General features: G+C 45.9%; 1 protein-coding gene across 30 annotated transcripts in view; it reads right to left on the reverse strand.

Moving 5' to 3' along the window:
• Positions 1-26720, reverse strand: part of LOC143934091 (neurexin-2-like) — a 3463823-nt gene that overhangs the window by 3136517 nt on the left and 300586 nt on the right. Inside the window, exon 1 of one of the 30 annotated variants that reach the window (XM_077457413.1) lies at positions 25511-25583. The exons of the other annotated variants lie outside the window; for them this stretch is intronic. The gene's annotated coding sequence lies outside the window, so the exon portion shown is untranslated. Of the gene's footprint in view, positions 1-25510; positions 25584-26720 lie in introns of those variants that run through there. 30 annotated transcript variants of the gene reach the window in all.

The following is a 26720-nucleotide window of genomic DNA, read 5'->3' on the forward strand; positions in this document are numbered from 1 at the left end:
AATGTGGGAAACAGTTATTAATCGTGATATAGCAACAAGTCGGGAAAAAGACTTGCGACTCCCTCCACCATACCCAAGAGAAAAAAAAAAGGAAAAACTCTGCCTCGATGGGAGACATCCTGCTGACTGCAGCCTTTTTGCACTGACAGCTCTTATATATGACCCCAACCCCTTCTGACATCATGTGACATCAGAGGGACGGGGTCACCCCTTTGACATCACTGAGTGGCCCCGCCCTCACCTATATAAAAACTGTCATAGCAAAAAGACTGCAGGCCTCCCATCATGGTGGAGTTTTTGTTTTTTGTTTTTTGTTTTTGTTCTTGGGTTGTTGGCATTATGATCGAAGATGGAGTTACATCACGGGCATTTTATTTATTTGGACAAAGCAGTTGAAATTCAACTGCTCAAATTCCGCGCCATGTGAAAAAAACTAATAAAAATAAACACAAAAAGCAGCTCCCTAGAAAAGTGAAAAAGACACCTATAGAGTGATAACAATAATTAGGGGCGCTCTGCAAAAAATATTTCCTAAACCACTAATTTACAATAACTGTGGCAAAAATGCTTAAGACAATATAATAATCACCAGAGTAAAAATATGCACTAATATGATGACAATAATTACACTGAAGAAATAATGAACATTGGTGAACCACCAAAAATAATTATAATAATTAGCAATGTAAAGTCCCAATGACGTGTCTCTACAAAAAATGAATTCTGCCGATCCAGAATGTGGGAAACAGTTATTAATCGTGATATAGCAACAAGTCGGGAAAAAGGCTTGCGACTCCCTCCACCATACACGCAGCACTACACCAGTTGTGGAGATGCAAGTCCAAACTGCTTACCAGATCCGTTTGACCACTTTAATTAAAAAGTAAGTCAAATAACGCTTGTACAGGATAATGCCTGCTCATATGGATACTGATGCAAATGATAGTAGATGGTGTGTCTCTCTTCACAGACTCAAGCGCCAAATGTGGAAAAATACAAAAAGATCCATAGCATAATACTGACTTTAATAAAAAAATAAGTAAAAAACAGACAGCCAAAAGGCTCCTTACATGGTTATGTGCCTGACCTGGCACTGGGACTGCTCGCTCTGACCGGAGGACTCACTCTCCGACCCAAGGAAAAGGTCCTTCCGCATTCGATATTGGCGTGCGTTCCAGGCCTGCAGACCGATGAACCAGAGGGCCGGAAGTGGCGTTGAATAGCGTGACCAAGTACCGCTCCGACGTATGTTTCGTTATTAACGTCTTCAGGAAGCGTACTGGGTCACTCGTAATTGCCGCTTATATCGAATCACTTATCGAATTATAGCGAATAGGGAAACAGGTCGTACGCAGCCTCAGTACACCCAGGCAACACAACGAACACTAATAATTGACATTTATATCAAATCCTTATCGAATTGTAACAAATATAATTGGTGGCTATATCAAATCCTTATCGAATTATGACGAATATAATCAGCAATTATATGGAATCCCTAACGAATTATAGCGAATAGAAAAACAGGTCGTGCGCAGCCCCAGTACCACCCAGGCAACACAAAGAAAAGATACAATCATTACCATTCATGTCCACAATATATAATTTGTAGGACAATGCACTGAAAAATGTATTGTTAGTGCATTGTCCTGGGGATCTGGGGGTCCCCTTCTTAAAGGGGGCTTCCAGATTTTGATAAGCCCCCCGCCTGAAGACCCCCACAACCACCAGGCAAGGGTGTTTTGGGGTACCCCAAGACTCCCTCCCCATGTTGAGGGCATGTGGCCTGGTACGGTTCAGGCCACATGCCTGAACCCCCCTCTTCCTGCAGCCTGCCAGGTTGCATGCCCAGATAAGGGCCTGGTATGGACTGAGGGGGGGACCCCCACACCCTTTTTTCCAATTTCATTGACAGACACAGCCTTCTTTATTCAGAATCATAGGGATGTCTCAAAGCAGTGCCAAACATGAGGGGTGGTGCCACCAACAATAACAAAAAAAAACCCAGGCCAACCAGACAACCTGGAGCTCAGTGAAAACAAGCTGGAGTCCACCTGACCAGCAAAAAAAAACCTTCACGAGGGAAAAACCCTCTAGACCGCAGCACCTTGCGGCCAAAAGAAGCATCCGCAGATGCCAGCACATCCACTTTGTAAAATTTTGTGAAAGTGTGCACCGACGACCAAGTGGCCGTCCGTGATCACGAACAGAGAGTCTGACCTTCGAAAAGACTCAGTGGCCACCAAATACACCCTGACTGCCTGTATCACATCTAAGGTGTGCAAGGCCAATTCCTTCAGATGTTGCTGCTGGAGACATAGAGAAGGCAACATAATGTCTTCATTCAAATGGAAATCAGAGACAACCTTTGGAAGGAAAGAAGGACAAGGACGAAGCACCACCTTGTCCTCGTGAATCACCAGGTAGAGCATGCAACAGGATAACGCCACCAACTCTGACACCCTGCGAGCAAAAGTAATAGCCACCAAGAAGGCCGCCTTCTGTTATAGCATGAACAGGGGAATTTCTCGAAATATCCTCACAGAGGCTTCTGTAGAACCAAAAGTTCAAGTTTCCAGTGTCATGGTGGCAAGGGAGATCGCACTGGTGGAACCACATATCACACTCCCTGAATGAAGGTACGCACCAGGGAATGCGAAGCCAAGGATCGTGGAAAGAAAACTGCCAAGGCCGACACCTGGCCCTTGACAGTACTCAAGGCCAAACTCTTTTGAACACCCTTCTGAAGAAAAGTCAAAATCCGAGCCCCCGCAGAGGAACATGGGTGAAACCCCACTGACTCACATCATGAAATATATGCTTTCCAACGTCCTATGATATACCTTCCTGGAAGAAGACTTTCTAGCTCTGAGCAGCGCAGGAATCACCGAATCAGATAAGCCCCTATCCTTCAAAATCTGGATTTCAATAGGTAGGCTGTTAAAGCCAGTGACCGCAAGGCAGGGTGGAAGATCAGTCCTTGGCATAGCAGATCCTCCTTGAGAGGCAGCCGCCAGGAGACATCTGTGACCAGGCGCACCAGGTTGGCATACTAGGACCAACGAGGCCAGTCCGGGGACACTATAATGACCGGAATTCCTTCAGCCTCGATCCTGCGCAATAGCCATGGCAGAAGCTTGAGAGGAGGAAAGGCATAGATCAGATGATCCTGGCCCCACAGAGTGACCAGAGTGTCTGAGGCATCCTCTAGAGGGTCCCGAGACCTGGCCACAAACCTCTGCACCTTCCTGTTGATTCGGGATGCCATCAGACAAAACATTCTGCCCACCGTAGAATGCAGGCTACTTCCAGGCCAGCTAACACACTCCTCATTCCTCCCTGGTGGTTGACATAGGTTACCACCGTGGCATTATCTGACTGGATCCGTATCGGGAGACCCTGAAGCCGATATGTCCAATGATCCAGACAGAGTCTGATCGCCAGAGTTCCAAGATGTTGATAGGCAGCCTGGATTCCTCCAGCGTCCAGTGACCCTGAGCTGAGTTCAGGCCCAGGACTCCTCCCCACCCGGACAGACTGGCATCAGTGGTGACCACCGTCCAGTACAGTGGGAGAAAAGATTTCCCCTACCGGAGAACGAAGCCACCAGATCAGGGATCCTTTGGCTCCTTGACTCAGCTGAATCTGACTGTCTAGAGACTCGGCACATTTGTCCCATTTTAACAAGATTTCCATTTGCAGGGGTCTCATATGAAACTGAGCGAATGGGGAGGAGTTTGTCCTGCGGAAGGAACACTCTGGCCCGAACGGAATCCAGAGTCAGACCCAGATGAAACAATTTCTGAACTGGGATCAACGCAGACTTTTGGTAATTTATCAGCCACCCAAAATCTGCCAGAGTCTGAACAGTGATCTCCACATCACCCCTCAGGGCCGCTGGGGACTCTGCTCGCAGCAGAGGGTCGTCCATATACCCTAGTACAGAAATTCCCCGCTGGCTCAGTAGCGCCAGAACCGGGGCCAACACTTTGGTCTCTCCTCCGCTACTCGGGTTTACATCAAAGGTAAACTGATAATGCTCCTCTCCCACAGCAAAGCGGAGGAACCGCTGGTGCTGTGCACAAATCGGAATGTGCAAGTAGGCATCCTTGATGTCAAGGGAGGCAAGAAAGTCCCCCTAATGAAGAGATGCCACCATGGAGCGAATGGACTCCATTCAGAACTTCTGCACCCACACATAGTGGTTCAGGGCCTTGAGGTCCAAAATCAGACGTACCGTACCCTCCCTTTTGGGGATTGTAAATAGGTTTGAATAAAAGCCCTGGAAACATTCTGACATCAGAACCGGGACAATCACCTCTTGGAGTGACAGTCCTTGTACCACAATCCGGAGGGCTAACAATCGGTCTGGAGACAGATGCAGATTGGACAGAAAAAATCTGCTTGGGGGACAAGTCTGGAACTTGATCTTGTAACCAGACAGAATCACTTCGTGGACCCACTTGTCGTTTATCAGGGAGGTCCACGGGCCCAGAAACCAGCAAAGACGTCCCCACACCCGAACTGCAGGTGATGGCACCTCTTCATGCTGGAGGAGCCTTATCTGGGGGTCTGGGGAAACCCGCTTTCGGTTTGCCGGACCAGGGCCCTTTAGAACTTCCCGAGGGAGGCTTGAAAGACTTTGAGCCATTGTCAGTAGACCCTGAGGGAAGAAAAAACTTTCTGTGTTTCGAGAAGGAAGGGCCACACTTGCGACTTGGCTCCTTCCCTTTCTTTGACTGTGGAAGAAAAGTACTCTCTCCCCCCGTAACATTCTTAATGATATCATCCAGAGTGGCTCAGAATAAACAATCGCCTTGAAAAGGCAGATCAGCTAGGGCCTTCTTTGAGGCCTGGTCCACAGTCCAACCCTTCAGCCACAATACCCGTCAAAGCACTACCGCTGAAACAGAAAGCTTAGAATGCAAGGGAGCTACGTCCAATGAGGCATCACAGACAAACTGCAGCCCCTGGACCAGTTGGTTCACTAATTCTGTGAAGGCAGGTAAAAACTGGTCCTGACTCTGTCAGCGTTTGCAACACCACAGCAATAGCCAAAATCGGCTGAAGCGTCGAACCTGCAATAGAGAACATAGTGCAGCTCAGAGATCCTGCTTCCTGTCAGCCGGGTCTTTACAGGCCGGAAAGGAATCATAGTGGTTTTGTTCAACAGGGGAAATTGGGGGATCCACCACAGGCGGAGTTGTCCATTTTTTGAGCAGACTTTCCTCAAAAGGATAACGCACAGCGAAACACTTTGGGATCACAAAGGGGCGTTTTGGACGCTCCCAATCTTTATAGACAAACTTCTCAAAAAAGGAGAGATAAGGGAACACTTTTGCAGCAAAAGAGACTGGCACCTCCACCGCAGCCGTGGCTGCATCTTCCATCTTTAAAGTTTCCTGCACAGAAGAAATCAATGCATCCACCAGCACCTTGTCGTGCGCAGCTACTGGGGCCGAGGAATCATCCTCACTGTCCGAGAGATCTAGGAGCGTGGCCGCAGACCCTGCAGGGTGGGCCCTGTCCACAGCAGCCAAATCAGTTTCAGGATCTGAAGAGACAGATGAAGCAGGAGAAGGCAGGGGACGCTTCCTGCTAGTCCGCCACCTCCTCCCAGGATACAAAGGACTCCAGGATTGCCGTCAGTGTGTCGACGGATGACTGGGACCCAGAGGGACCTGCAGCCTCTGACAGGGGGTCAGGTGGGGAAACATGCTCCTGAGACTCCATAAGAGAGAAAAAGGAGAGCCACACACCAAGAGTGACCACTACAATGGGACACCCCCCACACCAGTAGTGATACGAGACCACCAAGACAACCCACAGCCTGCAGCAGAGAGAGGATGAATCCCCCAGACTCACCACCCCACTAGCATAGCGCTCACTGCCTCAGATGTTGACCTGCACACACGTGGCAACCAAGGGAGAAGAAAGCACAACAGTCAGTGCCAGGTTAAAAAGAGGGGCTTCTGTCTGAAAAAAAAATGGCATCCTGGGCTACACAATAATGGCAGCGTTGCCTAAGCCAAAAATCCACCATATCATGGGTGCCGAGCTACACAAACATGGCCACCAGCTAAAGGAAGTCATCAGGCACTATGGGAAAAGGATGCAGGCTACAGGAAAATGGCCGCCGGCCATAGGAAGTCCTCAGACACTAAGGAAGAGGATGCAAGTGACAGCAAAATGGCCACCAGTCATGCTACACAAGTCTACCACAGATGCAGGAGAACCTGTAGCCTCCTAAGATGAGACCGAGAGAGGATCCGGGCATCGGACCCAGTGCCTCCCCCCTGGTAAGCACAGCACCTAGGCGGTGCACACCCCCAGCCCACTGGTATTCAACCCTGTCCCCCAGTACCCACCACAGGCACACTACCTCATATGGAGGGGGAGGGGAAGATGGGGGTTCCAAGGGACCTCCAGGACTAGGAAAAGAGGGTGCAGGGATAGAGGGGACATGCAGGACCGACTAACCCGGGGAGGGGCCTGCGTCTGCCACAAAAAAACCCTAAGGGGAGAGGGGGACCTTTACTCACCATACCAGGACCAAGCGGGCATCATTCCAGACATAACCTCCTTGCCACCGAAGTGGGGCTGACGGCCATGAGGGACGCTGCCACTCGAGCCTAATTATTTACCTCGCAGGGCCAGCCCCTGTCCAGTGGGGCTATGTCGCGGCCGACCTAGCGCGTAGCTGCACTCTGCACATGCTCTCTGGCCAGGACAAGCGATCCCAACAGGGAACTAGGTCCTTACTCCTGGCTAGGCAAAAAAAACTGAAGGCCTGTAGCAGAGAGGTATAATATCTAAAAATATAATATCTATTGCAGAAGATGTCCAAAATTATACTTTTATCTTAGTGCAGACACCTGAGAAAATTAGTGCACCGATCACCCAAGCAAGAAATTACATTGCAGAGGAAGCTCTGTACACCAACTGTGTACATAAGACTTCCAGGTTGCTATATTACATTGTTTTTTTGCAGAAAATTATAGCAGCTGCAGATTGAAAGGAAAGGTAATTTTTAAGAACAATAATTTACAATAGGGTTTGTGTAGCAAATGTATATGCTATTTAAATTTTTTATTTGTGTCAGAAACCATGAACCAGACTGAGACAGAAGTACAGTAAAATCACACTCGTCTGCCACAAAAAAAAAACCCTAAGGGGAGAGGGGGACCTTTACTCACCATACCAGGACCAATCGGGCATCATTCCAGACAGAACCTCCTTGCCACCGAAGTGGGGCTGTCGGCCATGAGGGACGCTGTCACTCGAGCCTAATCATTTACCTCGCAGGGCCAGCCCCTGCCCAGTGGGGCTATGTCGCGGCTGACCTAGCGTGTAGCTGCACTCTGTACCTGCTCTCTGGCCAGGACAAGCGATCCCAACAGGGAACTAGGTCCTTACTCCTGGCTAGGCAGAAAAAAACTGAAGGCCTGTAGCAGAGAGGTAGGTGTATATAACCTAAGACTACTAAGATTGAACTGGATGGACTTGTGTCTTTTTTCAACCTGACTAACTGTGTAACTATGTAAATACCCAAGGGTTTAGCCAAGTCTTAGTGTCCTGCTCCTGTAGGGGGCGATATAAGCCTATGGTTCTGAATAAAGAAGGCTGTGTCTGTTAATGAAGGAAAGAGAAAAAAATGTTTCTTTCACATACATGGATCATGGTTGCAGTGCAATGCTGTATAACAACTTAGTAGACGTTGTCACTTGCATGTCCGCAGAATCTCCAATTAGCGCTGATTTCGAATTTACTAAAGTATGCTTGCTGCTAATAGCGCGCTTTTCATATGCACATACGCCTGTTGACATTTTAATTGGCTAAAATGGATGCTATTATATGCAATAGTGTCCAATACTTCCCGGCGCTATAGTAAATGACCCCCATTGTGTTCTAATGAGGAAAGTTGCAGTGTTTGCATCCCTTTAGAACAAATTAACTCTAAGGCTTCCTTCACATGGCACATATATAACCGCATGCCTATGGAGGGCTGTATTTACCCACACAAGGATGCACTGGCGCAGGCAGTCCTATTCCTATCAAGTGGGATGCAGCGGCTGCACAAACACAGCTACTGCTCCAAACGTGACATCCATGAAGGTGCACTGCCTCCAAATACATCCAGGATGTCACCAAAAATATAATATCCATTGCAGAAGATGTCCAAAATTATACTTGTATCTTAGTGCAGACACCTGAGAAAATTAGTGCACCGATCACACAAGCAAGAAATTACATTGCAGAGGAAGCAATGTGCACCAACTGTGTACATAAGACTTCCAGGTTGCTATAATACATTGTTTTTTGCAGAAAATTACAGCAGCTGCAGATTAAAAGGAAAGGTAATTTTTAAGAACAATAATTTACAATAGGGTTTGTGTAGCAAATGTATATGCGATATAAATTTTTTATTTGTGTCAGAAACCATGAACCAGACTGAGACAGAAGTACAGTAAAATCACACTTGTTTATTAATAAAAATAAAAAGTAAGCGTAGTCAAAGCATAGCCAGTAACCCGATCTGGTAGTCAGCCAAGCCAGAAGTCAGGGATCCAGCTAGATGAACAGCAAGCAGAATAAGGAGCCAGGAGGGATGCCAGCAAAGTCAATCTTTAAACATGGATGCAGGAAATGGTTTCTTGTGATGTGACCAAGGCGAAGGCAGAGATCAAGTGAGCTGGACAGTTTTAAGTAGGCAGGACAGACAAGCAGAATCAACAACAGCTGGGAAACTGTGGAGAGAGATGGCAATTAGCTGACAGCTGAGCGGCCAGCTCAGAGGAAGAAGGGCTGAGCCCAGCCTTGACAATTTTCAATTTTTTCATAAAAGTGGAGTTAAAACTTTAAGTATATGTGAACCTTGGGGGGGCGTGTCCAAGATGGCGGTGTGACCCGACGCACATCCCGGAGCTCTGCTGGAACCTCCTCCTTCTCTTTTTTATACCTGAGAGACCCGACACCTGGATTAGCAGCATTAGTCGTCGGATGCCATCCAGAACATCAGGCCGCAGCAAGGGTTGTAAGAAGATCCGTTTTCCCCTGGACATTCTGGTTATTACCAGCCCCGAGCTACGGCTGCAGCCTACTTCCACTGCACGTGCCAATATGGTGTCACAGACTGACTCCCCTGCACAAGCCTCAGTCGCCCCTCCAGGAATCCTGGAGGTTATGGTGGCTATTTCCTCCTGCCACACTGCCATAGCTACCTGTCAAACAACCCTCACCAGCAAGATAGAGGCAGTGCAACTGGACATGGGACTTATCTGCCGGGATATGGATAAGCTCCGGTCCCTGACTAATGCGTAGGGGAGAGTGGGACACGTGGAGGACCTGGTGGCGGAGCATGATGGAGTCCTCCGCATGTTGCAGTCTAAACTTAAAACCATGGAATACAGAGCCGAGGATGGCGAAGATCGCTGCCGCCACAACAATATCCGTATTATAGGGCTGATGGAGGGGCCGGAGGGGGAGAATCCTATGGTCTTTACTGAAGAACTCTCTCTTTCCTGCAGCCCAGCTATCCCCATACTTTACTGTGGAGAGGGCCCACCGAATGCCACCACAGCTTGGCCCACAGGGAGCCCCCCTCGCACATTTATCCTACGGCTGCTGAATTTCAGAGACCGTGATGAACTGCTGAGAGCCACAAGACTGGCAGGTGAACTACACTACAAGAACAGGCTCATGATGTTTCCAGATTACTCCGTGGAGACGCAAAAGCTGGGCAGGTCCTTTGATGCTGTTAAAGCTACTCTCCGTGACAGAAAAATCATGTACAGTTTGCTCTTCCCAGCCAAACTGCAAGTCGTGGATGGGGAAACAGTGAGGTTTTTTACTTCTCCAAGAGATGCAGCAAGCTGGATAGAATCACTGCCGCCGTAGGGATGATGGCCCCCTATGACCACACTTTGAATCAGGCTCTCCCCTTACGCCAATTTCCGCTGGGCCTGCAGGCCTCTGTTCTACTTACACCCCCACTATTACACGAGGATGGAGGCTATGAAGTTTTTATTGTTTTTGGGCCTTGACCATTGCCCAACCTTGTTATACGTTAATTGGGGGGTTTCGTGGCAACTCCTGGACACTATGGACTGAGAAATCCACTGTTTGTGGGAAGTCACCTTAAGCTCTGCGCCCCTGGTATGTACCAAGTTTACCTTAAAAAATACTCTCCCCAGTTAGTTGTGCTGCAAGAGACCCATCTGGTGGGATTTCAGATCCTAGGTCTGAGGAGGGCATGAGTCAGTGCACACTATCATGCCACGCACTCCAGCTACTCTAGGGGGTCAGTATCCTAGTGCATAGAAAACTCCCCTTCCAGCTTATTGATCTGAAGACAGATCCAGAAGGTCGATTTATAATAATGCATGCTCTTGTATCTAGCACTCCACTGGTTCTGGTGGGTCTTTATTTGCCCCCCCCCCCCCCCCCGATGTTTCTGTGCTTAACACTGTCATGCAGAAAGTGCTAACATATGGTGTTGATGACATCTTGATTGTGGGGGATTTTAATATGACTCCGTCCCCCGATCTGGACAGACTTCCCTCTACCTCCCGGTGGACTCCTGGTTTGGCCCAGCGGATGAGCGCATTCGATATTGTGGATGTCTGGCATCATTACCATCCTACTGACAGAGGATTCTTTTGTCATTCAGCATCCTTTTCAACAATTTCTGCTCCTTGGGGAGCTTCCAGACTCTGTCAGAGGCGGTGGTGGTGCTGGTGTCAAAGCCAGGTAGGAACCCCGAGGACTGCTCCTCATATAGATCAATATCCCTCCTTAACGTTGATGTGAAAATCCTAGCAAAGATATGTCTTGAAAGACATCAACCTCTGCCACCTCTTTCTAAACCTCTCCATCCCTTACACTAACAGTGGAAGCAGAGTCATAGCCTCCCTTGATGCAGAGAAGGTTTTTGACTCAGTAGAATGGGAATTCCTGTGGTAGGTGATGGACAGGTTGGGGTTTGGCCCCCATTTCCTCCAATGGCTTAAGATATTGTACAGCTCCTCCAGGGCTAGAATACACACTGATAGGTTGCCTGAGTCATTTCCACTGCAGAGGGGCACAAGGCAGGGATGTCCGCTTTACCCCTCCCTATTTGCCCTGGCTCTGGAGCCACTGGCGATACTTATTAGGGAGTTTGCCCTGGTTAAGGAACTGAAGGTGTGACCACTGGAGGAGAAGCTCTTCCTATGCGCTGATGATGCGCTGCTTTATCTGCAAACGGCTCTCTTACAGTGGCCCTTGACCTGTTTAATGAGTTTGGCCACTACTCGGGAGTGCGTATTAACTGGGATAAGTCCATCCTTTTCCCCCTTGACCCCCTTGCATGAACTACTGCCTCAGACACTCAGTTGGTGTGGGTAGATCAGTTTAAATACTTGGACATCCAGGTCAGGAGTTACTCTGAACTAGGGATGAGCCAAACACCCCCCCATTTTGCATCCAAGAATATGCGAACAGGCAAAAACTTAGTTCGAACAAGCGAACACTGTTATGCCATGTACACACGATTCTTGACGGAAAAAGCTCTGATGGTTTTCCCAACGGAATTTGGCTCAAGCTGTCTTGCCTGCACACGGTCACATCAAATTCTGATCGTTTATAACGCGGTGACGTACAACAGGTATGACGTGACTAGAAAAAGGAAGTTCAATAGCCAGTAGCCAATAGCTTCTGTCTCGTAGTTGAATCTGAGCATGTGTGATTTTTGACGTGTCAGAATTGCATACACACAATCGAAATTACCGATAGCATGTTCTCAATTTTCCAGACGGAAAAACTTTCTATCAATTTTTGGCTGGCGGAAATTCAGACAGCTAAATTCCGATGGAGCATACACACGGTCGCATTTTCTGATGAAAAGCTCTCATCGGTCTTTTTCTGGCTGGAATTCCGATCGTGTGTAGGTGTCATTAAAGTCTATGGGACATGAACATGAGCAGTGATTTTAATAATGCTTAAAGTGAAACGATAAAAGTGTAATATTCCTTTAAATTTTTTACATGGGGAGTGTCTATAGTATGCCTGTAAAGGGACGCATGTTTCCCCTGTTTAGAACAGTCTGAAAGCAAAATGACATTTCTAAAGGAAAAAAGTAATTTAAAACTACTCACGACTATAATGAATTGTCAGTCCTCAATACACATAAAAGTTAATTGATAAAAACGGCATGGGATTTCCCCACAGGGGAACCCCAAACCAATTTTTTTTTTTAAAATGCATGGGGGTCCCCCTAAATTCCATACCAGGCCCTTCATGTCTGGTATGGATATTAAGGAGAAGTCTGCACCAAAATAAAAAAAAATGGCATGGGGTATCCCTCAAAATCCATACGAGACCCTGAATTATTTATTTTGGTTCGGGGTTCCCCTCTGGGGAAATTCCATGCCGTTTTTATCAATGAACTTTTATGTGTATTGTTGGACCGACAATTCATTATAGCAACAAGTAGTTTTAAATCACTTTCTTTCCTTTATGGTGCGTACACACAAGCAGACTTCTCGTCAGACTGAACTCCAAAGGACTTTTCGCCTGAGTTCCGATGGAGTTCCACCGAAACGGACTTGCCTATACATGATCACACCAAAGTCCAACCTTCTAGAAAGCTGTGATGTACACCAGGTCCGACGAGACTATAAAACGGAAGTTCAATTGCGAGTGCGCCCACCCTTTGGGCCCCTTCTGCTAATTTTGTGTTTATCTTGTGTTAGTAGAAGTTTGGTGAGAGACGAGTTGCAGATCGTTTAACTGTTGTTCAGTTTGTGCTTGTGGGGTTTGTATCTGCATTTCGGTGTGTGTAGTCAGTTCGCATTTGTTAATTCAGTGCGTTATTGTCCACTCGTTGCTGATTTTGAACCTGCTCTTCACAGGCCTTGCTGTTCTTCAGTGCATTCTGTTAAGTTCGTTCTGAACAGCCGACCGTTTTGAAGCGTGTTGCATGTATGTACTCATCATAGAGTTCATGCTTTGCTTGGGCTTGGTTTGGGGTTCATTCTTCACCCCAAGCCCAGTCCATGAACAGGGTGGGGAGGAGTTCATGGATGAAGAATTGGTTGCTCCAGCGTGATCAATTCTCTCACATGCCTTTGCTTCATGAGATCCGTGAGAATAATCCTGTCGATTTCAGGAACTTTCTCAGGATGACGGACCCCGTTTTTCACCATTTGTTGGGTTTGCTGACCCCTTATATCAGCAGGCAGGATACCTGCATGATGCAAGCCATCACTCCCGAGCAGAGGCTAGTCGCCACGTTGCGGTACTTGGCGATTGGGAGAAGCCTGCAGGATCTCAAGTTCTCGACAGGCATCTCCCCCCAGGCTCTGGGGATCATTATCACAGAGACCTGTTCTGCTATCATTCAGGTCCTTTAAAAGGAATATATTAAGGTAAGATTTATCTTTAACATTACATTTTTACGTATTTAATGTTTGCTAATGTATTGTATTTCTTTCTTCATCCTTAAAGGGATTGTAAAGTAAAATTTTTTATTTTTTTTAAAATAACAAACATGTTATACTTACCTCCACTGTGCAGCTCGTTTTGCACAGAGTGGCCCCGAACCTGCTCTTCTGGGGTCCCTCAGCAGCTGTCTCTGCTTCCTCCCACAGGTACCTCTCACATTCATGCGAACTCCCTCGCATGGTGAGAAGCACCTGTGAGCACGCTCCTGTGATACAGCCGGTGGCTATAGCCGCTCGCTGTATCACACGCCCTGCCCCGGCGCGCTGCGTCATTGGATGTGATTGACAGCAGCGCGAGCCAATGGCTGCTCTGCTTTCAATCCATCCACTCCAGCCAATCAGCGGCCAGGCTGAGCGGCGAAGAGGACGGCGGGGGCGAGTAAGTAAAATGGGGGGACTGGGGGCGCCGGCAGTGTGAGATGTTTTTTCACCTTAATGCATAGAATGCATTAAGGTGAAAAAACATTTACCTTCACAACCCCTTTAATTACCATGATTGCAATATGCTGTGAATGTCCCCTTTGTCCTCATGCATGCTGTAATCTTTTAATACTCCTTTTTTGTCCTTCATGCATATTCACCTTCACTAACCTCCCCAGCATGCTATGCTGGGCCCATATCCACCTAGTCTAGTCACTTAACAATGTATTTTGTCAGGTCCATTGTAGTGCTTTACCCTAAACCCCCCTTAAAATGTGTCTAAATGGTGTGTTTGTCCTTAAATTCCTTTATAAGCACCCCCCCCCCCCAAATGTTTCCAAATTGTCTGTGTGTCCTTAAATACATTTTTAATCCCCCCCTTAAATTCTATCAATGGATCACCAGAGGGGATGTGGGGTCCGATAAGTGGGCCTTGTATTTTAGTCTTTAACCACTTCAGCCTCGGACCAATTGTCAGCCTAAGGACCAGAGGTCTTTTTACAATTTCGCACTGCACTGCTTTAACTGGTAATTGCGCGTCATGCAATGTTGTACCCAAACAAAATTTGCGTCCTTTTCTTCCCACAAATAGAGCTTTCTTTTGATGGTATTTGATTGCCTCTGCGATATTTCTTTTTTATGATATAAAAGGAAAAAAAATGAAAATTAAAAAAAAAAAAAAAGATATTTTCTTCTTTTTGTTATAAGAAACATCGAATGAACTACATTTTAGTCATGCATATAGGCCAAAACGTATTCAGCCACATGTGTATAGTAAAAAAAATGTCAATAAGCGTATATTTACTGGTTTGCGTAAAAGTTATAGCGTCTACAAACTAGAGTACATTTTCTGTAATTTACACAGCTTTTAATTTATGACTGCATATCTTATTTCTTGAGGTGCTAAAATGGCAGGGCAGTACAAACCCCCCCCAAATGACCTCATTTTAGAAAGTAGACACCCCAAGGAAATTGCTGAGGGGCATGTTGAGCCCATTGAATATTTTTTTTTTGTCCCAAGTGATTGAATAATGACACAAAAAAAAAAAAGTTTACAAAAAGTTGTCACTAAATGATATATTGCTCACACATGCCATAGTTATATGTGGAATTGCACCCCAAAATATATTCTGCTGCTTCTCCTGAGTACGGGAATACCACATATGTGGAACTTTTTGGGAGTCTAGCTGCTTACGGGACCCTGAAAACCAATCACTGCCTTCAGGATTTCTAAGGGTGCAAATTTTTGATTTCACTCCTCACTACCTGTCACAGTTTCGAAGGCCATAAAATGCCAAAATAGCACAAAACCCCCCCAAATGACCCCATTTTGGAAAGTAGACACCCCAAGCTATTTACTGAGAGGCATGTTGAGTCCATGAAATATTTTATATTTTGCCACAAGTTGTGGGAATATTACAAACTTTTTTTTTTTTTGCACAAAGTTGTCACTAAATGATATATTGCTCGCACATGCTATGGGCATAAGTGAAATTACACCCCAAAATAAATTATCCTCCTACTCCCGTGTACAGAGATACCACATGTGGGGGACTTTTTGGGAGCCTAGCCGCGTACGGGACCCCGTAAACCAAGCACCGCCTTAAGGATTTAAATATAAAACGCTACCAAAAAAAATTGTTAGCGATCACAGGGATCAGGCCTGACTCTGCGAACGCTGCAGTTATGTGTTTTGTAAGTGACAGTGATCGATCGATACTGCACTTGGGTGGGCTGGGCGGAGGGGCAAAACGCAGGTGCTAGCAGGTATCTGGGCTGATCCCGCTAACAATGCGTTTTTTTGGAACCCTAAACTGCTGGGGACGCTAGTATAGATCTGATCAGATCAGATATTGATCTGTTCAGATACTATACCACTATGGGAGGTGTATGCTTTGCGCGTGGGTGTTAGCGGTACTGGCACTAACCTAGCGCTGCCTGGGGCGACGCAGACCCTGACCCTAAAACCTAATTGATATCACCCGCCGGGTGATCAGGGGGTTAAACCTTTATTGGGTAATAAATGGTGGGTGCCCTGATGCTATAAAAAGCAAACTAACTAACCAGAGTCACCCGTAACACTTATACGGTGATCACTGGTGAAAGGGTTAACTATGGGCAATCAGGGGGTTAAAATCTTTATTAGGTAGTGTATGGGGATGCCTGATGCTATATAAAAACCTGACTAGTAACCTAAATAACTAACTGGCTAACCAGCGTCACTAATGGCACTTATACGGTGATCGCTGGTGAAAGGGTTAACTCTAGGGGCAATCAGGGGGTTAAAATCTTTATTAGGTAGTATATGGGGGTACCTAGCACTATAAAAACCTGGCGGTGAACCTAAAAAAAATAACTAGCTACCTAGCGGCACCAGTTACACTAATGCAGCGATCAGAAAAACGATCACTTAGTGACACTGGCAAAAGGGGGTGAAAGGGTTAACTCTAGGGGCAATCAGGGGGTTAAACCTTTATTGGGGGTGTAGGGGGCTACCCTGGACCTAACACTAACTGCCCTGACAGTTTTTACTGTCACAACTGACACTAAATGCAGTGATAAGAAAATAAATGATCACCGCAATCAGTGACACTGTGACTGGGAGGGGGGGGGGCAATCGGGGGGTGATTTGTGTTCCTATGTGTACCTACGTGTCAGTGTAGTGTTTGGTGCACTTACTATTGTGTTCTCCTCGCAGTCCGGTCAAAAAGACCGCCCCGAGGAGAATGACATCACTTCCTCCCTGCCTAGGTTTACACTACACAGGCGGGGGAAGCTTCTCATTCGCCAGGAGAGATCGAGAGGGGATGGCCAGAAACCAACGGCCATCTCCTCATCCCGGATCGCTCCTGAAGCGAAACAGACTGCGGCAGCCAGCGGGAGGGGGTCTGATCGGACCCCCCACCCACTGTAAGGCAAGCACGTACATGTACATGCTTGTGCCTGTCGGTGCCATTCTGCCGACATACATTGCCATGAGGCGATCCTTAAGTGGTTAAATAATACTTAAAATAAATGTTCTACTGATGTTGGGCAAGAATGTTTTTTGTGTAATGTTCTTGCAATGTTATGTGCAAAAGTATTTTATTTTTTTCTTCCCTTCCCTTTCCTTCAACGCCACAGGAATGGCAGACTTTGGCATCCCATTTTTCCACCCGTTGGGACTTTCCCTACTGTGGAGGGGCTATAGATGGGAAGTACGTCCACATCATGCCACCACCCCATTCGGGGTCATACTATTTTAACTTTAAGGGGTTTCATAGTGTTAATAGTGTTAATGGCGGTGGTGTCGGCACAATATGAATTTCTGTATGTGGACGTGGGGAAAAATGGCCGGATGTCAGATGGAGGAGTCTTCATCCAGATGGAGTTCTACCAGCGTTTCCAGAGTGGTGGCCTGGGATTGCCACCTGATATGGATAGCGTGGAAGGACTCCCCTTTGTCTTCATTGTAGATGAAGCCTTCGGTCTGGGCGAGCACCAGATGAGGGTTTTTAACTACCGGCTGGCCAGAGCGAGAAGAGTTGTGGAGAATGCCTTCTTCAGGATAATGGCCAGCCGATTCTGCCTGTTTCTGACAGCAATCAATATGGCGGACTACAAACTTAATCATATCGTCCTAGCATGAAAAAAAAAACGATCAGATAAAATCTAGAAATGTATTTATTGCTTGCTTTTCTTTTTTTCTGTCTCCTAGGTTTTCCTAGTGCACTTGTAGTGCCAAGTGTAATTTCCTTTAGTAAATAAGCCCCAGAGTCACTGTAATCACCAAATTACTTACAAAACTGGTATTGAGCATTGAAAGAAGAAGCCACGCATTTTTGATTAGCAAACTTTTTAATCTGTGCACACTCACATGTGCGTTTAATTTTTTTTTAAATGTATATATTTTTTTATAACAATATATTTTTTTGTTTTAAAAACTTCTTCTGTAACGATCCTGCTCCCTCAGTTTAAGGTCAGACCAGTGTTTCCTTAATTGGTCTTTGGAGAGTCGTACCCCAAAATTCTGATGCAGAGTCTTAACAACTATTGACATGATTTTGGCCTTGCGCAAATTCGGATGGGTGTAGGGTCCATGCTTCCCATCATGATCGTTCCTGTCCACCATCTCCACCATTTCTTCAAAAACCATATTGAAGGCCTTGATTCTCCTCTTGCCAGATCATGATGTTTCGGGCTCCAAGCTTTCCTCGTTACTGGAATAATTTACAACCACCTGCTGTGTCTCCGCCATGTTGATCCTACTGCGCACCGTAGAAAGAAGAGGTGGGGAATATTCGTGAAAAAGAACGTCAGGGGCGGGCGATGCAGACGGAGTTTCACGCATGCGCAGTGTATATAAAGCTAACATGTATGTGCCGTACGTGCGCGGAGGAAAGAGGAGCGGAAGTTGCGAGAGTCTGAAACAAAGGTAATTTTTTTACAATTTTGGAACATCAGTGGCCTATACTGCTTAAAGATTGAGGCCTATGTTGGGATACGATTATGAGAGTTTAGGCTAACATTAGTGATTTTGTCTTGTGTATTGTCTTACAGAAAATATGAATAATAAGTTTAAGGACCCTGAATTTATGTCCCAATTTATTGACAAGTACAGGGAGATGAGGAATCTGTGGGAGGTCAAAAACAGGTTATATTACAATAAACAAGTAAAAGGGCAGTGCTGGAGTAACTTATGGAATTTGTGCAGCCTTGGATCCCAGAAGCAACCATGAAGTTTTTAGAAATTAAAAATGGGATCCTGAGGAACATGTATAGGAAGTAGCACAAGAAGATCCAGGAGCATCAGCAGATGATTTATATGTACCCAAGCTGTGGTACTTCCAAAAACTGAATTTTCTTGATGACCAGACTGAAGACTGATGATCCTTCCCTCCACCGTTCCTTCCAACCTGACCTGCAACCTTCCCTCACACCCTTTTCTCCACCCCAGTAGAGGCTGACAAGAAACAACCTGGGTCTTCCATCCTGGAAGAAGTGGATGTGCCCAGCTGGAGCCAGGTATATTTTTCTACATATTTAGTGTCCTAATATTAATGATGTTAACTAGATGTTATAATTGATTACCTATTAATGATTTTATCCAAAAAATTATGTATACATATCAATTGACATTGTTTGTCACCAGCTTCAAAAAATGCTGGAGTCAGAATGATACTCTTTTATATGTATTTACATTGAATTTGCAAGTTATGAGCTGAAAATTGTGTGTGGTTGATGAACCAAAAACTAAAACGATGTCACTTTTTTATACACAGGATAAGCTCAGCCAGGAGGAAGGTGTGGAAAGGCAGGAGGAGGCCGGGCCCAGTGACAGCCAGGAGGAGGCCGTGCCCTGTGTCAGCCAGGAGGTGGCCGGGCCCAGTAGGAGCCATACCCAATCCCAGGTGCCTCCCCTCCTCCTTCAAACAAAAAGGCCTAGGAAGGGGACGGTGACAGAGGAGCAGAGGCGGCTCTAGGCTTTGTGAGACCTTATTTAGACATGAGGCCCCACTCATGCCCATAATGGATAAAAAAATTCAAGCAAGTAAAAATGGCTGCAGAAAGATGCGTAGATCTAGCACACAGGTGATCAGCACCACTTCCAGGGCACCCTCCTCACCCATCAGACATATGCAGCCAATATAACATCTGGGACCAAGCAAAGTGACAACCCTTGTAGGATTTTTCCCTGTGCCTTGGGAGAATGGGAAGGGGGTGTCACTGAATCATTCCACATCCACAAAGGAAGGAGAGTGGGGGGTTTCCAGCAGAGAGAGAGAGGGGGGAGGGAGAGAATGAGAGTGAGGGAGACAGAGGGTGAGAAGGAGACAGAGAGGGAGAGAGGGAGAGAGAGGGTGAGAGGGAGACAGAGAGGGAGAGAGGGGGAAGGGGAGAGAGGGAGGGAGAGGGAGGGGGGAGGGAGAGAGAGAGAGGGGGGAAGGGGGAGAGAGAGAGGGAGGGTGAGAGGGGGGAGGGGGAGCGAGAGGTACTACGGTACTGTCCACTACACTAACCATTGTACTGTCCACTATACTGAGAATAACACTGACCACTATACTATATTGTCCACTACACTGACCACTATACTGACCACTATACTAACCACTATATTGTCCACTACACTGTCCACTATACTACACTGACCACTATACTGTCCACTACACTACACTGTACACTACACTGGCCACTGTACCGTCCAATATGCTATACTGTCCACTACACTGAGAACTACACTCACCACTATACTGAGAACTACACTGACCACTATACTGTACACTACACTGACCACTATACTACACTGACCAGCATACTACACTACCCTGACCAGCATACTACACTATACTACACAACACTGACCACCATACTATACTATACTGTCCTGCCTACAGTATTCCTTCCTTCTCTCTCTCTCTCTCTATCTCTCTCATCCCCCCCCCCCCCCAGGCCAGTAACACGACTCTCACAAGGGAGCCTCAGTCACCTTCTTGTCCAGGAAGAGCCGAGTTAATAGATTGTTCCCAAGAACCTACGGAGGGAGGGGATCGGGAATTCCATTTAAGTATGATCTCTCTTCTAGCATAGAATAATATGAAACATATAAGTAATTAGGTATATCTAGGCCTTTGGTCATCATCATGAATGCTCAGGAGCAGCCAGTAACTCAGGGATGAATGGGAGGGCCAACTGGAGACAAAAGTTTATAAGCTCAACCACCTCCACCCAGAACCGAGCCACTCTAGGGCAGCTCCAGGACATATGCATGTATCTATCAACATTATCACCACAGCGAGTGTAGTTGGCAGATCTCTCTGGGTAGATGTTATGCATAGGCATTGGCATAGCATGGGTTGACAGCACTCGGGCATGGCAAGTAATTTGCACCCCCTAACCTGCGGACTTTTAGTACTCCCTGAGTCCCTTCCAACAATACAATAGTACTGTTCAACCCAATATCCACCATATTAAACTACACTGACCACCATACTACACTATACTGACCACCAAACTACACTATACTACCTACCTACAGTATTCCTTCCTTCTCTCTCTCTCATCCCCCCGGGGCCAGTAACACGACTCTCACAAGGGAGTCTCAGTCACCACCTTGTCCTGGCCTGCATCGGTCCGGAGGATAGGAGGAGGAGAAGACAGCGGCCGCGGCAGCTCGCACTTTTGCTTGTCTCCCTCGCACTCTGGCCGCCATGTTCAGTGTCCGGCACTCTGATCGGGGGTCATGTGGAGGAGGGACTTCAGGAGCAACCGCGATCATGGACAGGCCAACCCTATGCCTCACATGACACCCATATGCCCAATCACAGGGCGCCGGACACTGAACATGGTGGCCGGAGGACAGGGGGACACAGGAATTTACAATTAGGAGGAGGCAGCCAGTAGTGACACATACTGGCGTGAAATTTCGCCCCCCCTAAATGTCGCACCCGGGACCACGGAACCCCCCCCCCCACGCTACACCACTGTGCATAGGGATGGGTGAACGGTTCGACCCAAGCATAAGTTCAGGTCGAACTTTGGTTGTTCGGATGTTCTACGAACACAATATGTGGTGTTCGGGGGAAATTCGAAAAGTCGCCAGAAAACCATTAAAGTCTATGGGTCACTAACATGAAAAATCAAAAGTGTTAATTCTAAAGGCTTATATACAAGTTATTGTTATAAAAAGTGTTTGGGGACCCGGGTCCTGCCCTAAGGTATATGTATCAATGCAAAAAAAAAGTTTTAAAAATGGCCCTTTTTTGGGGAGCAGTGATTTTAATAATGCTTAAAGTGAAACAATAAAAGTGAAATATTCCTTTAAATTTCGTACCTAGGGGGTGTCTATAGTATACCTATAAAGTGGCATGTTTTTCCCGTGTTTAGAACCGTCCCTGCACAAAATTACATTTTACAGGAAAAAAAGTCATTTAAAACTACTATACTATACTATTATACTATACTATAATGAATTGTCGGGTCCCGGCAATACAGATAAAAGTAATTGAAAAAAATGGCATGGGATCGCCCCAGTCCCATTGGGTCTGGTATGAATTAAAGAGGAACCCCGAACCAAGATTAAAAAAAAATTGCATGGTGCCCCCCCCCCCCCACCATCAAATTTCATACCAGGCCCTTCAGGTCTGGTATGGATATTAAGGGAAACACTGTGCCAATTTATTTATTTTTAAATGGCATAAGGGCCCCCCTCAAAATCCATACCAGACCCTTCAGGTACCGTTTCACAAAAAAGTGTAAAAAAAAAAATAAAAAAATAAAAAAACAAGACACAACTTGGGACAAGTCCTTTGTTAAAAAAAAAAGAAATGGCCCACAAAGTCCATTGATCTTCTATGGCTGAACTGACAGACCGAAATAAAAAAACAAAAAAAACCCCGCCACCTGCCATCTGACCTGTCCTCGCAGGTGACAGTTTTTATATAACTGTACGTAAACGGGTGGCCTCAGCCCCTCTGACGCCATGGGGAAGCCATTGGGAAGTCCCCATGCATCAAAGGGGGTGAGGTAATCTGGGTACGTCACCGCGTTGCCCCGCCCTCAGTTATATAAGAACTGTCACCTGCGAGGACACGTCAGATGGCGGGTGCCTCCCATGGAGGTGGATGGGTTACTTTTTTTTATGTTTTATTTTTCGGTCCATCGGAGGAGCCATAGAAGAAGATGAATGGACTTTGTGGGACTTTTTTTTTATAAAGGACTTGTCCCAAGTTATGCCTTGTTTTTTATTTTATTTTTTTACATTTTGACACTTTTTTTGTGAAATGGTACGTTATCAATTCAAATGGGGGGCCCCTTGTTAAAGGGGGCTTCCAGATTCCGATAAGCCCCCCACCTGCAGTCCCCCACAACCATTGGGCAAGGGTTGTGGGGATAAGGCCCTTGTCCCCATCAACATGGGGACAAGATGCTTTTGGGGTACATAAGAACTGTCACCTGCGAGGACACCTCAGACGGTGGGTGCCTCCCTTGGAGGTGGATCAGTTATGGGGGGGGGGGGTTTCGGTCTGTCAGTGGAGCCATAGAAGATCAATGGACTTCGTGGGACATTTTTATTTTTTAATAAAGGACCAAGTTGTGTCTTTTCTTTTTTACACTTTTTTTTGTGAGACAGTACAGGTACCATTACCGTTTCAAACGGGGGGGCAGGATCTGGGGGTCCCCTTGTTAAAGGGGGCTTCCAGATTCCGATAAGCCCCGGCCTGCCAGGTTGTGTACATTTGTGTACATTTTTTTTTTCATTTTGGCATGGGGTTCCCTTAAAATCTTTGAGGGGGACCCCATGCCCTTTTTAAAAAAAAAATTGGCACAGTTTTCCCCTTTATATCCATACCAGACCTGAAGGGCCTTGTATGGAATTTGAGGGAACCGCCACACAATTTTGTTTTTAAATTTTGGTTCAGTGTTCCCCTTTAATTCATACCAGACCCAAAGGGCCTGATAATGGACTGAGGGGATCCCATGCCGTTTTTTTTATTTTGGTTTGGGGTTCACTTAAAATCCATACCAGACCTGAAGGGTCTGGTATGGATTTTGAGGGGTACCCCTACGGCATTAAAAAAAATGGCGCAGGGTTCCCCTTAATGTTCATACCAGACCCAAAGGGCCTGGTAATGGACTGAGGGGGATCCCATGCCGTTTTTTTTTCAATGAATTTTAACAGTATTGCCGGGACCCGACAATTCATTATACCCGCTAGTAGTTTTAAATTACTTTTTTTCTTTAGAAATGTCATTTTGTGCAGGGACTGTTCTAAACATGGGAAACATTTGCCACTTTACAGGCATACTATAGACACCCTCCAGGTATTAAATTTAAAGTAATATTTCACTTTTATTGTTTCACTTTAAGCATTATTAAAATCACTGCTCCCGAAAAAACAGCCATTTTAAAACTTTTTTTGCATTGATACATGTCCCCTGGGACAGGACCCAGGTCCCCAAACACTTTTTATGACAATACCATGCATATACACCTTTAAAATTAGCACTTTTGATTTCCCCCATAGACAATTCATTATAGCCGCAAGTAGTTTTAAATGACTTTTTTTTCCTTTAGAAATGTCATTTTGTGCAGGGACTGTTCTAAACATGGGAAAAATGTGCCACTTTACAGGCATACTATAGACACCCCCCCCCCCCCCCCCCAGTATGAAATTTAAAGGAATATTTAACTTTTAGTGTTTCACTTTAAGCATTATTAAAATCACTGCTTCCCAAAAATTGGCTGTTTTTAAGACTTTTTGCATTGATACATGTCCCCTGGGGCAGGACCCGGGTCTCCAAACACTTTTTATGACAATAACTTGCATATAATCCTTTAAAATTAACACTTTTGATTTTTTATGTTAATGTCCCATAGACTTTAACAGTGTTCTGGCAGCTTTCGAATTTGCCTCGAACACCACATATTGTTCGGTATTTGCAGAACATCCGAACAACCAAATTTCAGCCCGAATTTATGCTTGGCCCGAACCGTTCACCCACGGCCAATCACAGAGTGCCGGACACTGAATATTGCGGCCAGAGCGCAGGGGAGACGAGCAAAAATGTGAGCCGCCGCGGCCACTGTCTCCTCCTCCTCCTATCCTCCGGACCGATGCAGGCCAGGACAAGGTGGTGACTGAGACTCCCTTGTGAGAGTCGTGTTACTGGCCCCGGGGGGATGAGAGAGAGAGAAGGAAGGAATACTGTAGGTAGGTAGTATAGTGTAGTTTGGTGGTCAGTATAGTGTAGTATGGTGGTCAGTGTAGTTTAATATGGTGGATATTGGGTTGAACAGTACTATTGTATTGTTGGAAAGGACTCGGGGAGTACTAAAAGTCCGCAGGTTAGGGGGTGCAAATTACTTGCCATGCCCGAGTGCTGTCAACCCATGCTATGCCAATGCCTATGCATAACATCTACCCAGAGAGATCTGCCAACTACACTCGCTGTGGTGGTGATGTTGATAGATACATGCATATGTCCTGGAGCTGCCCTAGAGTGGCCCTCCCATTCATCCCTGAGTTACTGGCTGCTCCTGAGCATTCATGATGATGACCAAAGGCCTAGATATACCTAATTACTTATATGTTTCATATTATTCTATGCTAGAAGAGAGATCATACTTAAATGGAATTCCCGATCCCCCTCCCTCCGTAGGTTCTTGGGAACAATCTATTAACTCGGCTCTTCCTATGTACAAATTGACATATGTAAACAGGAACTGCCCTGAAAAGTACAAGAGAGTCTGGCAACCCTGGACCATATAGTAGGGATAATTCCCTTGTATCATTTCTTCTGGATAGGGTGGATGCCAGGTTCTCACATGTCAACAGTGATATTTTCCTCCCAAGGGGCACCTGGATATGTGTGTTATGACGGCACTCCATTGATCTGATGAATATGACTCTCAACTGTTGTAAGACAACCTACATGTACCTTTAATTATTTCCATGTTGTACTTCATAAACTGTACCATGCCTATATTTTTTTAATAAAGGAACATTCTGTTCATATAAAAAAAAAAAAAAAAGTATATGTGAACCTTGCATTTCACAATTATACAGGTGTGGTGCAGGTATAAACCATTAATACTTTGTAGGCTTTGTGATCAAAACATTAAATACCTACTTCACTTGCATTTATCTGTGTGGCTGTGGGAGTGTAGAAGTTCCCTGAGGTAGCGTGTGGCATCACTAAAGCAAGACGTCCCAGTCTCAGCTGCTAAATGATTAAAACATAAAACATTAAATACTTGACCCATCCCCCCTTTCAAAATTACCAGACAACACATTTATTTGGAGTCAAATGGCAATAGCAGCCTTTTTATTACAAACCTCAGATGGGCCCAAAATACAATTTTCCACAATTGTTTATCCAGTACCGCCTTCAAAAACCCAATAGACCCCCTACCATTGACACCTTATGCATGTGTTGACTCAGGATGGAGAAACTCCCTAAGATATCTATGGAACATCAATAAAGCAAAAAGTCACAGTCTCAGCAACTAAATGATCAACACAGCAGGTGTTGGGTGCAGCCGATCACTGCACAGATGAGGTTGACAATGCTTCTGAATCACTGGGAGCCCGTGTAATAGCTCGCCCGCAGCCATATTTTTTATGGGCATGGCTGCCCATAATGGGCATTTACGGGCAGCCCAAAAATGGGCTGAAATTTCTGGGCTGCCCATAAATTAATGGGCGGTTTGCACCACAGATAGAAAGTGATATCATAATTTTGGAAGGTTATTATTAGTTTAGCAGGAAAGCCCCTTCTGTATTGAACATTGTTGTTCTGAAGGGTCACGGTGACAGATATATTAGTGTACAGGGAGCCTGAGCAGTACAGATCCGGTAGTGGGGAAACAGCGAGCAGTTGCCATTATACATTCCTTAATTTGGAAGAAATTAATGCGAGCCAATACATCTCACGGGATGAATGCAGGTAGATGACTGGGTTTGGCAATTCTGGGTGCACGGTCAATGGATATGTCAGCTTGACTTAGTTGAAGGAGGAGCAGGAGAAATAATTGTTGTAAGTAAGAAATTAGATCAGGTTTAACGGTTTCTAGTATGCCCCTGAATTTAATATTATGTCAGGGCTGGCTTAGCCCTTCCTCCTCTGGGCTGGCCGCTCATCTGTCGGCTAATTGCCAACTCTCTTCTCTCTCTTCAGTTACCAGCTGTTCCCGATGATGCTCGTCTGGCCTGCCTATATAAAGTTTTTCAGCTCATTTCTCCTTTGCCTTCACGTTTGGTCACATCACAAGGAACCATCTCCCGCTGTTGTTTCAAGACTGGCTTGCTAACATCCCTCCTGGCTTCCATCCTGCTTGCAG

The sequence above is a fragment of the Lithobates pipiens genome, unplaced genomic scaffold (assembly GCF_037356315.1).
Source record: "Lithobates pipiens isolate NorthernLeopardFrog02 unplaced genomic scaffold, aLitPip1_a1.2 Scaffold_10, whole genome shotgun sequence".
Classification (NCBI taxonomy): domain Eukaryota; kingdom Metazoa; phylum Chordata; class Amphibia; order Anura; family Ranidae; genus Lithobates; species Lithobates pipiens.